A 19,078-nucleotide genomic window follows, 5' to 3' on the forward strand; every position below is an offset into this window, starting at 1 on the left:
TTCCTTAATATATGGAGTTAGAGAGTTCAAAATTCATATGAACACAAAAATATTAGAATGCATGCTTTTAAGAAGAAAAGAATTTTAAAATTTGAATAAACTCAACTCTAGGTATGTTCCTTCACAGAAACTCTTCAGAGGTCACAAATAATTGAAAATAATTGATTACTGAAATGAAATTTCTTTCTCAAGGCATTCTCTTTACTTTTCATGTAGCTCTGTGTAATAATATTTAATATGTATTGCTTTCAAAATGACAATCAAGTTAACGTGGCAACTTATAGTTTGACTGCATCTAGGTTACCTTACAATACCTGCCTGTTAAAAAAATGCTTTCCATAACACCTATGAAAATCAGTTAGATTTTAATAGAGTCCCAATTACAAAAATGTGAAAAGAATAGACTTTTCTTTCAAGCTATATGCTACTTCACCTTGGGGACCAATATCCGATTCTTTGAAAAATATGAAGCCGCACCTTGCTAAAAATATCTAAACACTCGTTACCTGTTTTTAAAGAGGGTATATCCAAAAAAGAAGCCAAAAGGAAGTGTGTGTCTCTGCTCACCAGTAAATAACATATAAAATACTTACAAATCAAAGCAATAAAAATGACAATCCACAGTACGTTAAAAAATGGTCTTAGCCTCAATGTCCCTGATGCATACATATAGTAACACTTATATATTTGGCTGGATTTCTTTACATTAATAACCAACCAAATAAAGATGTTTAACACAGAGAACAGGTAAATGTAAAAGGAACCAACACCTGGTTATCTCCTTTATCTACATTTCAACTATTGTTCTTTTGTAGCATCACAAAAATAGATAGATCTTTTTATTTGTGTTTGGTAGAAGACAGACAAGGAGGGAGCAAAGCCTTTTTTCATGTTCACTCAAAATAAATTTGCCAGATTATTTAATCCTTACTCAATATGGTAAGCAAAACTTTCTCCACAAATGAATATTAACTTGCAACTGTGTTTATAATGTTCATAATAAAAACCATTTCTGAAGATTGTGCTTCAGTTTTTCTTGAATAAAAAACAATGTGTGTCATTCTAACACTTTTAGTTCACTCGTGATATAATATCAACCACAGTCAATGTCTGATGTAAATAGAAATGGTGAGAATAATTCCAAATTTGTACATAATTTTAAATTTTTTAAAAGTTTGTATGATTTGGAATACATCTAGATTTTTGCCACTTTTCTTGCACAGTTTCCATTTTATGCGCCCTTGTAGAAAAGACTATGACAACAACAATTAAATAAGGAAATTTTTCATTTTTGCTTGTGTAGCGTCTCAATAATAGTTAAATTTTGCTTTTCAGGTTTTCTCGCCCACTGAAAAGCAATATAATTTTTTTAATAAAAATAACAATTTTGTTTTCTTCCTTAAAAGAAACATAGCTTCCAATATTTTAGATTTTGTAACTTGTTTCCCCTAAACTTTTACTTCTAAATATTAACACAGTGATCATACATTTGCTTCCTCTAAAGCTATATAATCCACATGTCATGGATTACATAATTTTAGTTGGAAATTTATCTAAAATCCATTATTTTTGTTAAAGAAATAAAAAAAACACTGCTTAAAAAAACTTTAGTAAGTAGCTAACTTATTATGAGTCTTGAAATAAGTTTAAAAAATATAGAATGTAGTCTGGGTCTATTTTTTTTACAGAGTTAAACATACTAGCCTATTATAATTTATTGTGTGTTACTTCACCTCTATAAATGGATGGACATTATTCAATGATTTATGTTTCATGGGCAATATGTCTACAAATAAAAAACATGACAACTAATGTTACAGAAAGAGAGTTGGTTGTAAGAAAGAGCCTGAAATGGAGAAAGAGCCTGTAACTACTAATGCTCCCTATACAATTAGACAAATAGAGTCATCTCTCCAAGCCTTGCATTCCTTATCTGTGAAATACAAGGGTTGAACTAAAAGACATTTTATTGTAGCTCCAAAACACTTTTATTCTAGCCTACTTTATTCTAATCTACAATTTAACCTGCTGAGAAATTATTACAATAACATAGGCATAATGTATTTTTTTTTAAAAAATTAGAAATTATTTTGTAAAAAATTGCCTTTACTCTCCATTCTTTAATTGTTTAATATGGATGAGTCTAAGAGTCAGGACTTGGATTTAGACAGCCGACACAGAGTAAAGAAAATAAATGTAAAGCAACCAGATAGAAGTGCCAAGTGATGACAAGGTAAGTAAAGAGAAATATTCATTAAACAGAACTATGGAACAAGTTCTGTTTTGAGTCATTACAGTAAAAATTGCTAATAGCTCACCAACACACATGCTCTTTTATGTCCTTAGGTGTGGTCATATGATTAAGATCTAGCCAATAGGATATGAATATTCTTCATGGTCAAGGTTAGCCCACAGACATCTCTCATTAGCTCCTTTAAGTTCTTTCCTGAAATGAATCTTCCAGGGTGAGCTTGAAACTCTTATATTGAATATGTGAGAAACTCACCTGGGTCTCTAGGTGACTTCATGCCCAAGTACCACTTCTCACATTCAATTCTGTTATGTAACCAGGAAATACACTTCTATTGCATTGGATCTTAACACAAGTTTGGCAGTATTTTTTAAAGCAGTTAACCTTCTCTAATGCAGCCCTTCTCTAATTCAGTCCCTATTCTAGAAAAGAGATTACACTCAAATTACCCTCATTTTGTGTTATTACAAACATGTGTAATTACCTACTGCGTAATTCAATATACTTGCCTTTAGCTTACTAAATCAAAATATGTATCTATATTCAATTGGACAAAAGGGTAATCAGCTTCATTACAAAATTAAGACTAGTAAGAGATAATCTTGGTGAATAAGTTACCTAGTTTAGATATGCATTTGTGTAATTGCCTAGTAATGATATCTGTGATTACTACTACCGATAATGCAATAAATATAGGGGAAGTGTGTGGAATCCAGTAAATAGAACACTACATTAGCTCAAAATCATCAGCTCAGTAGGGAGCACATTTAGGGCCTGACATTAAAATGAAGTTTCCCTAAATTTGCACCATCACAGGGAAACACTGCGAAATGAGGGGGGATTAGCAAATTTAAAAAATTACATCATGTGTAATTAAATGGGTTTTATTAATGTTTTAGAAAGACAAAGTTAATATATATAATCTCTATGGTTGGGGTGTGGTTGACATAAGAAATGATTTAGGAATCAAAGAAAACAACAATGGGGAGGAGGAGCAAATGTTAAAGAAATAGAGCAAAATTGCCCATATGCAGCTACACGGTTCCTCTTCCCATCCTCACCACACCCCAAACACACACAAACCCTCTCCACCTCCTTCTCTAATTTATAGGAGCTTGCAATAAAATATATCTTTAGGCATACAAGAGATTTTTTTTATATATGAAGGAAATTAAAGCCAGACTATATTAGCTGATGCGGCAATGCTCTGATCTTAATTGGCTTTATTTTCACCTAAGATCAAAACCACTTTTTAAAACCTTTCTGAATTCCTGGGAATGTTAACTCAAATGTACTGAGATGAGTGGCTTATACACAAATAACAGTTGGTTACTGACTGCTTGAAACTTATGAAAAAATAAAAAGCACAGTCCTCAGACTCTTCAGAGCATCGCATTCTAGTCTTCATTAATTGAAAATTTATTTAAAGCAATAAAAAGCCTACTTCATATTTTACAATATATGCAGAAGACGCTATAACTGTCTCTTACAACATAGATTTTTAAAGCAATTGCTGAAATGCTTAATTAAAAAGTTTACTGTTTTATTATTATTATTGGTTATTCATTATTAAAAGACTTTTTTATGTGCTCTTTGTGGAAAGATCCTATGGCAGAGATTGGAAATTCCACCAGTCCTCAGAACACCAGCAGGGAAAAAAAAGAGAGAAATACATGGGGAATGTATTTCTATCAATCAACAGTCCATTTGGTCATTTCCTAGAGAAAATAAATATATAATTCAGGCATTGGCAAACTGACTTCAGCAGAGATGAAAAGTTACTTACATGGAGCCCCATAAAATTAGGAATGTGAAAAGTTCCACCAAAAGAAGTTCTAATAGCCCCCCTCTTCCTTCTCTTCCAGGAAGCCATCTTCCAAAATTGACTTAGGCACTTATTTTCTGGGCTCACATAACACCTTAGTAACACCTCTATTCATAATAATTATCATAATATTAATTATAACTTTATCAGAATATTATCACCCTTATTCACTGGCTTGAGATCTTTAAGGAAATGATGCCTGCTTTACCCATCTTTTTATCCTCATAGCTTAATGCAAAATCTAGCACAAAATAGGTACTCACTAAATGTTCCTTCGTCTAAATTTAATTATGGCAATAATGTTCTTAATAGTGCTTAAAAACAGGAGCAGTTTCCAAATATATTAAAACAAACATAACCATAATTTTCTAAGGCTAAAAGATACCAGCAGGATGGGAAAATTCTATTAGAGTGATATTTATAGTATTTTTGCACCTCTTCTTTATTAATGATACACGTGATAGAAGATAAGAAGGCCACTGCTATCTAGCCAATAGCTTTGAATAAGCTAATCTATAACAAAATAAAATAGCTTTATGGCTAGTGAGAAAACAGAGACTTTATATAAACATCTGTTCTTTTCTCTCTGATTAGCATTTATTTCTCTACTCTCCTAGAAGCAACAACCTTATTTTATACCATGCATTTAAATAAATTGGTAGAGGGCTTGGAAATCTCTGTTTCCTTGTCAGTAAATTGACAGAGGTGATGTATGATCTCTAGGGTAGTTTTTCAGTTAATATTAAAAATTTAAAATAAAACATTCAGAATTTTTTTTTTTTTTTTTTGCTACTTGTATAGTTCCACTACCATCACCATAACCACTCTTTCCACACACATTTGCTTTTTTTATTTCGAAACATAGTGGGCATTAATAATGTCGAGCAGCAGAATCGATGTTTGGCTATTAACTGTAAGAGTTAATAGATGTTAGCTATTTGCCCCGAAAGGAAAGGTCATTAGCTTAATGATCAAAGTCAACTAATTTTTTTTTTTTTAGAAAACTATCAACTTTATTATTTCATTCTACTGTATGTTGATGATTTATTGTACACAGCAGCTATGGTGTTATGGAAAGGTAGTATAAGTTTCTGTCGAAGTCTCAAGATCAGTACAATTATGCCCATTTTTTTTTTTTTTTTCAGATACAGAAGCTAACATTTACAAAAGATAAGTACCTTGCTAAACTCATTTGGCTAAGATGTGACAGAACTGGAATTCAAAGCCAGGACTGACAAGAAAGCTTACACTGGTTCCACCACATGAGGCTGCCTCCCCAAATACCACTTTGAACTAGGGTTAAATGCTTTCTTTTTCCCTTTGTTTAACATCTGTTTACATGCCACTATCATATCACTTAACACATTAAAGCCAATACACAAATTAAGTATATAATGTAATCCCAAGTGCTATAAAGGGAAAACAAACAAATATTAAGGAAAGGTGAATATTGGGGCGATGATTTCATAGGGTGATTAGGTACAGCCTAGTGAAGACACCAGCATGAAGTGAGAGAACAGGTTGAGTGAATCTGGTGGGAAAAGAATTCTAACTGGCTTGAAGAAACGGGGAGTTCAAAGGTCCTGAGACAGGAAGAAATTTGGGATGTTGAAAGAATAACAAAAGAGGCCTTTGTGGCTGGAGCAAAGTGAGCCAAGAAAGAAAAGTGGGGTGTGAGGTTGCAGAGGTTGGTGGTGCTAGATCATGAAGGACCTTAAATAATCAGGGCTTCATATTGTTTTTCTACGAATGATAGAAAGCCACTGCAAGTTTTTGAGATGGGAAATGACAGGATCTGATTTATGCTCTAAAAGGGTGTCTCAGGTTTCAGTAGAGAGCAAACTCAAATATCATGTGGTCTTCCAAGATGAGAATGAAGTGAAATATGATTTCCTAGTCGATCCTCCCTCTCTCCCATTCTCTTTCACTATATGGACTATGCTTGTGAAAAAAAATATATACCTAGTGAGTAAAACCGATGACATGAAAACAGATACCATAATTTTTTAAAGAGGCTATGAATGAAATTTGTTTTAAAAGTTTCTTATGCAGATATCAGAAAACAATTCCAAAAACTTATATATGCATTATTTATTGCTGTTTAATTACTATTAAACAGCATCAGATAATACGGGGAAAGTGAGAAATCATTTAAGTAATAAACACATTTTTATATACTTTATATACAGAAATTTGTATATTCCACTTAAGGTTAGTTAGCAAGGTATTCCAGAATTGAAATAAAGAAAATAGCCTGAAAGGCCACCAGAAAAATTATCCACATAGCTTATAACTTCCATGGAAAATACAATGCTTGAGGTTGGTATGAAATTCTGCTTACCAGGCAGTGAAATTTTCCAGTGCTCTACAGAGCCACATGGGAGTAAAAAGAATAAAAACTTCCATCAGAATTTTGCAGAGTTTGGGTTTACTGAATCACGATGTCAAATCACTAATCTAAAGGTCCATAAATCAGTGAAGCTTCTAACATCCTAGAGAACTGCTTTTTAGAGAGATGTGTGAATAATAGGGAACTAGAAAAGAACAGCACCTAAACCAAACCACTTAAAAATAAGTGGGTATATCTCTTCTTAGCTAATATTTATGTCAAAGTTTTCCTTTTTATATAGATTTTATTATACTATACCTAAGTTTTTATGTTTAATTTATAACAATTTTCTGTTACTTATCATTTTTCATGATTACCTTTGGATTAATTCTAACAATTTTATGTTACAAAGAGAAGTGTAGTTCACTATTGCTGATGATTTTGTGAAAAATATATATTTTTTCACATCAAAAATAACAGAGCTATGTACATCTTTGTGTACAATACTTTATATATATATATATTCTGATTAATTTTTTTCAGATGAAAAACCCAAATTAAAAAGATCATGCTAAACGTTATAATATATTGTGATTCTTGACATATCTGAGTTCATGTTTTCAGGCTTCACCAATCAGCAGTTGGTTCCAGACCAAAAAAAAGAGATTGTCACTGTGGTGGCCAATACTGATGTGGCATTCGCTGTGTGTCAGTCCCTGTGTCAAGTTCTGTATATGCATTATTTTATTAAATCCTTATGACAGTTTCCGAAGTTAGCAATATTGCTATCTCCATTTTATAGATCAAAACTGAAGCTCAAAAGTTTACCTAACCTCTTCAGGGTCACACTGCAAATTAGGGTGATGCTAGTAATTAAACCCAGTCTTGCTGCACGAAGCCTGTGCTATTTTTACCACTATTCCCAAAAGGCCTGGTAAGTAATTTTGTACTCCCTCTCCCATCTCCTAGTAAAAGGAAAAATGAGAAGAGAAATAAGGGGGATATCAAGTGGGAGTAATCTATAGAGGCCTTATGAGAGAAACATGATATGATAAAACATATAGAGCAGGAAAGTGTTTGGGTCCATGGCTGTGACTTTGAAATGGGATGCTTACTGTACTCATTATAAATAGATTTTGGTCATTTTTGGCCACTTCTGCCAAAAAAGTTTCTTCATTAATGTACCCCTATTCCTTGTATTCCTTCAGTACTTAATCTCCATGATTCAAGGAACACCCTTAGCCCAGACTCTGTTCTGCAGACACTGATTCCAGATAGCAGCCATATACCTACCATGCAGAATATGCATTACAGCAACAACTGTGCTTTCAGAAATATTGTTAACACAGGTAATAACAATAGATAGAGTACTAGGATATAGTCTTTAAAAAAGTGAGAGGTAATCATTTTAAATTATAATCTTTAAATAGAGAAAATGCTTCAAACAAAAGACATCTTCCACCTCAGGTTTTTATAGGAAAAGAATTAAGGCTATAAAAAGTGGTTTGGGGGTCCTACACTCAGACCGAGAAGGGAAAGATGAAGGACTCAAATAACGGCATATGGAGCATGGGGAAAATTACTTCCTGGACATAACTGTAGAGTAGACTCTTGGGCCTGGATAGTCCATCTCAGTTAATTAAATGTGTGTGACCATTATAATTCCCTATGTAATTTTCTAAATGTACAACTAAGGTCTAAATTTTAGACAAGCACAAAAGTTGATAATTAAGCAAGAAGATATAGTCCCAAAAGCGGATGAATTCAAAAGAAAAAAACTTTCAATAGTGTAATATTGCTATACAAAAGAGAATGAAGACTCAGATGGAAAAGTTTTAGAAGAACTGCCAAAAATGATAATGGGAATCTTACAAGAGCAAAGTGATAGCATCTCATTTAATCTGGGCTCTGCAGCCAACTTGAAGAAGGCTGTGGCCAAAGATCGAACATTTTGAGTATCAATAAGAATAACAACTGCAATGGATTTAAACTAATCAAGTATATTTAAAACCATAGATCAAAATTACACTTAAATAAAAACAGAACAAAACAAAATTTGGTCACTATGGAAAATGCTAGAGAGCTGGCTCATTATTTTTGAAACTGAAAAGTATAGGAAAACAATCAAGCATTTATCCCACCTTTCCTAAAAACTGTATCACTAAGTCACCAAATAGTAAATGAGAGCAAGTTTCTTTTTAAAGAACTATTAGTTTTATAAATGGAAAGGGATAAATGAATCACCATGATCAATCTCTAATGAATGGATTTATGCATTGAATAGTAATAGCCGCATATATTGTAAAAAGAGAGACAATTATTTGTTTTGCACGTTCATATAGAGTCAACCCTGAAGCAAACTTGCTAAAAATTTAAACTTGTAATGTTTCAAGCCTCTAGCTTTGAGTACCAATTTACAGGTGATAGAGAGAACAGAGGAACCTATGAAACTGAAGAGTGAGGATGTAATCAGACTGTGAGAAATCATGTAGGATAAATAACCTCATTCTTCACCAGATAATTTGGAAAGAAAATTTTTAAAAAGGTAAAGGGGAAAATCGATAGATTAGAAAAGATTGAAAAGACATAGCAATCAATTACAGAGCAATAATATCATTTGGATCCTAAATCGACAAACTGTTTTAAGTATATGGCATTTATGAGACAACTACAAATTTGAACATGTCTTGGATATTTGATTCTTTTGAGGAAATGTTAATTTCCTTGTGTTTAATAATGCCATCTTTTTTAGAGGTACATAGTGAAAATTACTTTTATGAAGTGCTCTGATGTCTAGAATTCACTTCAAAATAGTACAAAATGTTGGATGGGGACACATGAAATAAGACTGATCATAAGTTAATAATTGTTGATACAGAGCAATGGACACAGGGGCTTCATTACACAGTTCTGCTAATTTTTGTATATATTTGAAATTCTTCATAATAAATTAAAAACCAAAGCAAGGATTGTCATTTATCTGTGTATCCACAGTGTGCATCATAAAGCCTTCTCATTGTATATGCTTAAAAATAGTTGCTGAATAATGACATTTCCAGCCTCAGTTTCTTTCTTTACAAAATGGAAGAAACTGTATTTACCTGCGAGGGTCATTTTGAGGGTTAAAAAACAATAAATGGATGACTTTTTTTGTAAATTGTAAAATGCCACACAAATGTGGAGAGTCATATGGCGGAGGAACCAGAATTAGGTTTTGGCAACCACGTCTTCTGCATTTGTATTCTAACCTTGATTTGTTCCTTACACTGAGCTACTAAACTCACGGATAGATCCCAGCACATTCATTTTTCCCTTAGGGGCAAAGTACCAAATGGTAGTGTAATTGCCAAGGGAAAATTATTACTCTGTTCTGAATTATTTCCATCATAAATTCAAAACCAGTCAAACAGGCTCTGTCACAAAAACGACAGGGTTGCTGTACAGTGATGAGAATCCCACATACAAGTGCCCCATAAATCCGTGAGTATCACAACCTTCCAAAGTCATTCTGAATCATGTGTTTAAATCAGAAGCAGGAAGCCAGGTTGGCAGCATGTTGGTCAACACTGTGAAAACAATGAAAATGAGGTGATTTACTCAGCCATCAGAGAAATATACCATCATCTGTCTTATGTAGATTGTACAACACGTGACAAACATTTTGTTTGTTTGGCTTTATACATTTTCTATTGCATCGAGGAAAAAAAAAGTCTTTTTCATTTAGTAATGATAACAATCATCCACTTTGCTATTTAATTCAATCATAGCTGCTATTAGCATGTCAAGGAAACAATTTTAAGCAACTATAGTGAATGATAGAAAAAAGATAGAGGACATACTTTCTGTGTGTGCCATGCATTTCCTCATTCTCTAATCTTAGTAAAATATTCATCTTTACTTATGGAGAAATGAAATATCTAATCTACATCTTTATGATTTAACGTGATACTTTCCTGCCTCTCAGAATATGATACCCTGTTCCAAATTAGAGTTAAAAGCCACTCAGCACCATTGCTGATGAAATGTGAAGGTAAAAATACTTTTTATAACCAGTGAGATAGAAAAGGGACTTCAACTATATAATTCATTGTATAGAAATGGGATTCGTATTTTGAAAAATATAGCTATGCCCACTTGAAATTACTTTCGGGGAAACAGTCATGTTAGACTTTTGATACTTTGTTCTCCCTTATATGGGTACTAAATGATGACCTAAGGAAATAAGGACAAAGCTAAATAAATTTGCTGAGCCATGAAGAATATAAAGTAAATGGTGGCATTGAAATGATACCATCAACTAATTTGAGAATTTGAATACCTACAAGGAGTTTCAAATTTATTTGAGAAAATTTTTTAAATTCTTAGAATTAAAATACATTGAAACTCATTTGAAATCAGCTGATGCCTATGTATTAAAATAGCAAATAATTCCTCTCCTTTGGGACACTAACTTGTAGGCATGTTATAAAACCTTCAGAGACTGAGGTTAGGGAGGTTAGAAGCAGCAGCTTCTTCTAGTAGCTACACAGCTCTCATCTCTCTCAATTTTAGCTTCAACTTCCAGTGTAACAAAATTCTAAGGATATATATACTACAGAAATATTTAATCTTGGATCCCTAGATCAGAAATATAAGATTTTAACCTTTCCTTGATTTTCTTTAAAGCTGATGATGTTCAAATAAAACTTGAAAAAAGTAACAATAATGATGTTCTAACTCTTTAATGATGATTAACAATTAGAGGACATTAATGATATAGATTTACTGTGTTCTAACAACGACACTCATTAATTTTAATAACAGTTTTATAGTTAAGTCATTGCTTATCATCTGAAAACTCACCCCTCATTACCACCTATAGAAAGCAATTTTTTAAAGTTGCAACATAAATGAAAATATGAAATAATAACAAAAAATGCACTAGTTAAATCAGAACACAAATATGTATTTATAATATCTCAAAATAAAGTGTAAAATAAATCTTTTTATAGTAATCATATTAGCTTAAAATGTTTTGTATTTTGCTAAAATTTCAACATGTAGTTAACCAAAATTATTTAAATTGAAAGAGATATAAAATAGTAAAATTAAAAATTTCCCTTGAGCAAGATAATCATTTTTACAAGATGAAAATTCTGGAAACTTAATTTAGTAACAGTTATTATTATTTTTCAATGTACAATACTAGTATAACAATGATTTTCAGGAGAATCACATCTAAAAGTAAAAAGCAGAAAGGAAAAAAGATAATAAAATTATAAAATCTTTTAAAAATTAATAAGGTTTTAGAAAAATGACAGAGAAACGGAACATTCTAAGTGATTAAAATACTCTTTAAAAACTTATACCAATTCTCTTTTCTTTCAAAAAGAACTTTATCTCAATGAAATTAAACTATGTTAAAAGAATTTTTTTCCTACAGATTTATCCACAATTAAGTGTTTATTCAAATCTCCTATAAGAAAGATGAGAAAATCAACATATTTACTCTAACTCTTTTATCCCCTCTGGATTTTCTTTTGTTAAATTACTTCTATTTTTTTGTTTGTTTAGAGATTTACAATCTATTTTATAACCTTAATTTTCTTGTTTTTTTTTTAAATGCTTAGTTCTATATGAAAGTGCATTCAAGACTCACCATCATTTCTTTGCAGTCTAAGCATAACTCGATTACATAAAAATTTTGAATTCTATCTAATAGAACATTTTTTTTCTTATAGAAATCTGAGCTAGGCTGAATTTTCCACTTTATAGATGACTTTCTTTGTTTAATTTTTAAAGCTCATACCATTCACTGAGATATCACTCAATGTTAATCCATCTGTGTGTTTTTTTCCTAATAAATAATGTCTTTTCAATACACATATTCACATCATTACTGTAAAAAAGTATATCCTTCATATGTCTTCAAATTTTTTCCATGTTTTCTTCTTTTCCATAAATATTAAGTGTACACACAATACATACAAACATACTGAATCTTTTGTTTGATTTTCATTATTTTTTCCATTTCATTTATTTCATCTATCTCAAGCTTATTCTTCATGTCCCTATATTTTCCCTTTTGTCTATTAAATGCTTATCCTTTCTCATGTGGGCTTTTCTTTCTTGTGTTCTCAGATCGCTTTTTTCCTTTTGTTGCCTTATCTCTTTTTTATGCTTTTGCATGTTTTCTTTAAACTCTTGCCCACAAAGAAACCACATTTCTTTGTTTTAATTCTTTGAAATTACATAGATCGGTACATTTAAATATTTTGCTTGATGTTACAGTTCTTCTGTTGTTGTTACGATTCTTAACTATCTTTCTGATGGTCTCTTTCCATAGTTCTACAGCTTTCGGGATGGTTTATGTTTAAATATCACTCGTATTTCAAAGTAGTTGTACTATCAAGTAGAAGTAGTTGCTGATAGATGATAGCTAAAGAGCAATCATGGTAAATAAGAGTAGTTGCAGTTTACATTTAGGGTTGTTATTTCAGACCTGGTTCTAAACAAATCGGTGCTTCCATCTGTTTAGGGGCATATTTCTGCCCATAGTCTCATTTCAGAATATGCTGGGGAACTGTGTGATTCATAGTTCAACCTCATATACTGCAGGTTATTGTTGTGGTGATTTAGCATTTAATCGTTTCTCTCCAGCTGTCTCAATTAATGGTTGCCATGCCAATTGCCATATATACTTCTTCCCAGCCCTACTATTTCAGTCTCCTGCTTCCTGCAAAAACTGGGAGTTTGCCTGTCTTCTCTTTCAGGCCTGAATTTGTTTCCTGCTCTTCCATGTAGAAAAAGATTCAGCAATAACCCATAATGCCTCCAGATTTTGTTACCCTAAATAAGGGAGTCTCTTTATGAATGTGCCTTCCATTTTTGTAGATTTCTGTGTCCCATAGAGGATCTATAAATATTTCTTCTATATATTTTCAGAATCTTCCTGTATTTGAGTGCATAATTATTTGTATTTGTCAGTCATTCTTTATTGTTCTTTCTTTCTCTCTTTTTTGTTATTGTTTTGTTGTTTTTTGGTTTGGCTTTTTTTTTGTTGTTTTTTGTTTTTGGGAAGTTGGTGTTAGGAAAACGGAGAAGCAGAAATATGTACATTGCATTTCCTTTGACTGAACAGCTTTTAAAAACAAAGTAGAATAAGCAAGCAAAAAATAGTACTGCTAATATGGCTCCTGAGAATATTGTGCTAAAACCGGAACTCTCATATATTTCTGATAGCATATTCAATTGGTATCTGTGGAGTATTCAGCTTGCTATTGACCAAAAAATCTTTCTTTTTTTCATTCTGAGGATATGATCAGATTTCATTTACCTGTCCCTGAAAATTATATATTACCATGTAATTGATTTCTACCAAAAGAAAGTGGGCAGAAGGGATGCAAGCCTTTTCCAGACTGGCACATTAAAGCCTGTTGTGTGTTTCTCTATGCTCTGTCTCCTTCTGTCTTGCTGGAATGGAGACAAGCCCACGTTGACCTAGGGTCCACTTATTAAAGATAACAACTCTGGATCTTAGAGAAGGTCTACTTGATTGTAAATCTTTTCAAACAGAATCATAACTCTGGGAAAGAGCTTACAGGCCTGGCTTTCCAGGTGAAGGCTGATGAACTCAGATAATTCCCAATATGTCAAAGAAATACAGAGGACCTGAGAACAAAGTCTCTAAAATAATTGTGGAATGAGTACTCATACATGGAATTGCTTGAAATAAAATAGAAAAGCTACTAAGTTTTTAAGATATTTCTGCTACTAAAGATATTACAATCTTAGACCAAAATTATGTGTAACTGTTTAAGATTTGAAATAACCTTTATGTACTCTACCTTCGATAGGCTGGAAGTGGAATGATAATGCTGAATGACAGCCAAGGAAGGTATATGTCCAACACTCATTATATATATATCAATGGAAAATGATGGAAAAGGAAGAGTCTCTCAAAGGGCAGAACCAGAGAATACTAAAAAAAATAATTTTGCTATGCTCCAAAAGCAAAATTAGAATATAATCAAGAAATTTTGTCATTCCCAGGAGTCCTTTGCAGTGTCTTCTGTGTCTTCCATTTTTCCCGACTTTTGAATGACAGGTTTTATTGTATTCCTGCCCACCACTGAAAATCAGTTGTATGAGAACACAGCCAACTTATTAATTCATAGGTGTCCAGACTTGATGTAGAGGTTGTATGCTTCATCTGGAGATACTGGACTTTGAGCTGGGACTTTGGTTTGTATTCAAAAGATAACATTTCAGAAGGTATCATTTAAATTCCCAGTTTTCTGACCAAAAATACGAAACAAATATAAAGAAATCAGCATTTCATTTATTAAAAAGAAAAAATAGATTACAATCCTATTTACTCTTTGTACTTTCTCAGATAAGTTTTTCTTAAGGATTTCCTAAAATAAAAGCAGTGTAGGAATTTAGCTGGAACATGTGGAAATCAAAAGTGAATAAAGACAATGTTAATTCTAACTTAATATAGATATATGATCACTGATGTTAGTCCCTGGTAATTACTAAGTGTAAACCAGTAGAATTTTTTTTCCTATCAGATATATACACAATCCACTTGTGAAAGACAGAGTTGTTTGGACAAATAAATAGATATTACTTGGTAATTTTCTGAGTCAAATAGTATTTTTAAGAATACTGCAATTCAAAAAAAGAGATTACAACAGTTTTTCTCTCCTTTTTGATTCTGAAGTTATGGCCTATAGATTAGGAGAAATAGCACACTAGTAGCTTTTAGAAAGTCTAATATATAATTTCTATTTTATAATATATATTTAAAGGCTGGTATAACATATTTTAAGCACACACATATACACACACCCCTCTCTTACCTTTCCTAATCAAAGTGCAAATTGCTGTGACTCATAACTACAATATAAGAAGAACCACAAGGTGTTAATAGTTTAAAAGGAAAATGAATACACTGTAATATTCTAAGCATGGATCCAAAAATAAGAAACTCCAAAAGATCTCCAGGTCAATGAGTCTTAATGGAGAAAAATATCTGTATTTCACATCATCACTGAGTTTTCATATAGCAATGTATAACATTATATTCTCCAGAGACAGATTTTTACTTTCCTGTAGTGTTATCTCATTAGTAATTTATTTTAGATAAATATGGTTTAAAACTGGATCACATAATAAGTGAAACTTGTTGACAAAAGGAAAAATTTTTAACAGCCTTTCTATTTTGGCAGGTCACTCTACACTAGGCAAAAACAAAATTTGGACATTCTCTATGTATGCAGAGATTCGAAGTCTGAGCACGCTCCTTAATTCAAATTGAGAGCAGACTTTCATAATGGAAAGACATTCTTTTTTTGAAATTTAGATTTCACAAGGGCACTATCATTTTAACATTCTCATTCTGATTTCTTCATGTCTGCCTTCCTCTTCTATATGCATTTGTTGCAGTCATTTATCCTAAGATCTCCTTGAAGATTATCCTGAAATACTATCTACTACTAAAATGCTTGCACTCTATTACCAGATAATTCTAGATGCAAGTGTCACCTTATTACTTGTTTGATCTTACTTGTTTCCTTCTTCCAGATGTTTTTCAAGATCACCCTAAATTATCAATTGCCACCTCTTTCTTGAACCATTAGAAGACCATGAGTGTATTATCCATGAGTGATCACCCTCTCCTTTAAAATATTGTTTATATGTGCTCTTAAACTACCTAACATTTATATCAGATAAACATTAAATACTTCAGACCAATGTATTACATTAGAATAAATCTTACATTAGATGACTGTGATTTTACTCTCCATCTCTAAATTCTAAGGCATTTGAGGATATCATATTAAATTTTTTAGTTCATATGTTTAATATACTGTTACAGTAGGTTCCTCATCAATACTTAATGAAAAATGAAGAATACATATTTCCAAACATTATTAGATGAAAAAAATTATTTTTATGTGAATATTGTTTTTAAGAGGTTCCTTGCTTTCAACATCATGAAGTTGTAATTATCTATAGATATTTGCTACCTCCATTATATATTTAATTATCAAAACTACTAAATTTAATGTTAAAATGCAACCTTCATATTTAAAATTATATGCTGCATATTGGAAGGATTATTCCAGATTATAATGATATTCATTATTAAGAGAAAGCTAAGAAAGAGTATATTATAAAGAAAAGTGAGAATCAATAACTTCATCAAGTAGAACTCAGATTAAAATTTGGATATATATTTTATACTCATCTATATTGGTATACGTTTCCAATAAAATCAATCCTGAATAATTTGCTTTAAACTGAGGTGAAACTGAAGATAAAAGGGCATATCTTGGATTAAGTATTTTTCTAGCCCTAAAGTCTCAACTCAATATCATATGTCTAGAATGTTATGACTTGATCCTGGTCTGTCATGGAATGTTATATAATAAGAGAAATTATTGATTAACCACTTATCCGGCTTAAGGTCATATAGAATGTTCTGATTACATTTTCTCATTTAATATTCCAAATAAAATTCTGATGTAGGTACTCTTTTATCTAAATTTTATAATTAGGAAAACAAGAATAGAATTAGTAATTTGCTCAAGGTTACATTTTTATTATTGGAGCTAGAACTAATATTCACATTTAATTCTAGAGTCAATGATCTTAACCACTATAATTTTCTAAACAAAAAATTAGAGAAGAGGGAGTAATTATTTTTTAAAAATAATGGTCTAGGGAATAGAATAATGTAAAAATAGAAATTAGTAATATGAATTTTAAAATTGGCCATGCTGGAAAACACTCTCATATTCTTGAGAAAAATTGCCCATTTTTAATGGCAACTTGACAATTTGCTTCAATGATTTTAATCATATTTATGATCATGGACTCAATAATAAAAGCTCCAAAAATATATCTTAGCAAACAATAAATAAATAACAAAACTGCATGAGTAAAAATAATCTTTAGAATTACTCAAAGTGAAAGTTTGAAAACACCATAAATTTCCAATAATATAAACATGTTTAATTATGACATATATACTCATACAATAGAATATTAAGAACGTTTCAAAATTATTTTATTAATATAAAGAAATATAATGCATAAATATTGGAAAGGAAGAAATAAAATTATTGTAATTTCCAGACAACATTACACTGGTTGTAGAAAACCCTAAAGAAACTATTTTTAAAAATCTGTTAAGAAATAATAAGCAAATTTGTCAAGGTTGAAGGATACGAAGTCAATATAAAAAATTCAAGTGTATTTCTATATATGAAGAGTTGGCATACTTATTCTTAAAGGACCAGATAGTAAATATTTCAAGCTTGTAGGCCACACAATCTCTGTTGCAAAAATTCAATTCTACCTTTGTAGCATTAAAACAGTCATTGACAATATATAAATAAATAGGCATAGCTGTGTTCCAATAAAACTTCATTTACAAAAGCAAGGGAATGACTGGTGGGCCATCCAGTTTGCCACCCCTGATATGTGTGTGTGTCTATACATATAAACACTACTTAACATATATATATAGACATACACACATATGCAACTAATCAGCCAAATGTTAAATTTTAAAAACAAGTTCATTAACAATAACATAAAATATAAAATATTCAATAATAAATTTATTAAGAGCTATATGAGACCTATACACTAACAATTCAAAAAAGACATGAAAAATGATATTCCACAAACATAATTATTAAATGGCGATTCTCTCCAAATTGATTTATATGTTCAAAGTAATCACAACTAAAATTCTAAAAGACTTCCTCTAAAGCTACAGTAATGAAGATATTGTGGTGCTGGCATAGTGATAGTATATATATCAATGGAACAGTCTACAGCGTCCAAAAAACAGATTTACAACTTACATAGTCAACTGATTTTTGACAAAGAGGGCAGGGAAAGGCAGTAGAAAAATAAGTCTTTTAAACAAATGGTGCTGAAACAACTGGATATCTGTATAGAAATAATCAACTGTAACCCTTACCTTATATTATAATCAAAAGTTAACTATACATGTATCATAGACTTGTATAAATGAGTTAAACTTATTAATCTTTCACCCCAAAACATAGAAAAACTTTGTACTATTGGATTTAATATAGATATCTTAAAACATACAAAACACAAATATAGCAGAAAAAAAAATTATAAAATGGACCAAATCAAGATGAAAAACTTTCAATATTGAAAGACAAGTTAAGTAAATACAAAAGCAAACTATAAACTGGGAGAAAATTTTGCAAAACATATGTCTAACTAATAGGCTTGTCTCAGAATATTTAAAGAATTCTTATACCTCAATAAAGCAGTCAAATTTCAAAAAACAGACAAAAGATTTGAAGAGATATTTCAGAAAAAAGATATAGAGATGGCAAATAAGTACATGAAAAGATTCTCAACATAATTGATTATCAGAGAAGTAAAAATTAAAACAATCACAGTAAGACACACTATACACGCAATATAAAGGTTAATATTAAAAAGACTGACAATACAAAGTGGTTGGCAAGGATGCAAAGCAAATGGGACTGTCATACCTTGCTCGTTGGAATGCAAAGTGGTCCAGCCACTTTGTAAAACAGTTTGGTAGTATCTAGCAAAGTAATCTTACCATACAACTCATCAAATCAACTCCTAGATATTTCCTAAGAAAAAGGAAAACATACCCACACAAATG

General features: G+C 31.3%; 1 protein-coding gene across 6 annotated transcripts in view; it reads right to left on the reverse strand.

Moving 5' to 3' along the window:
• Positions 1-19,078, reverse strand: part of TRHDE (thyrotropin releasing hormone degrading enzyme) — a 328,473-nt gene that overhangs the window by 32,216 nt on the left and 277,179 nt on the right. The window lies entirely within an intron of this gene.

This window comes from Rousettus aegyptiacus, unplaced genomic scaffold (genome assembly GCF_014176215.1).
Source record: "Rousettus aegyptiacus isolate mRouAeg1 unplaced genomic scaffold, mRouAeg1.p scaffold_m13_p_2, whole genome shotgun sequence".
Taxonomy (NCBI): Eukaryota; Metazoa; Chordata; class Mammalia; order Chiroptera; family Pteropodidae; genus Rousettus; species Rousettus aegyptiacus.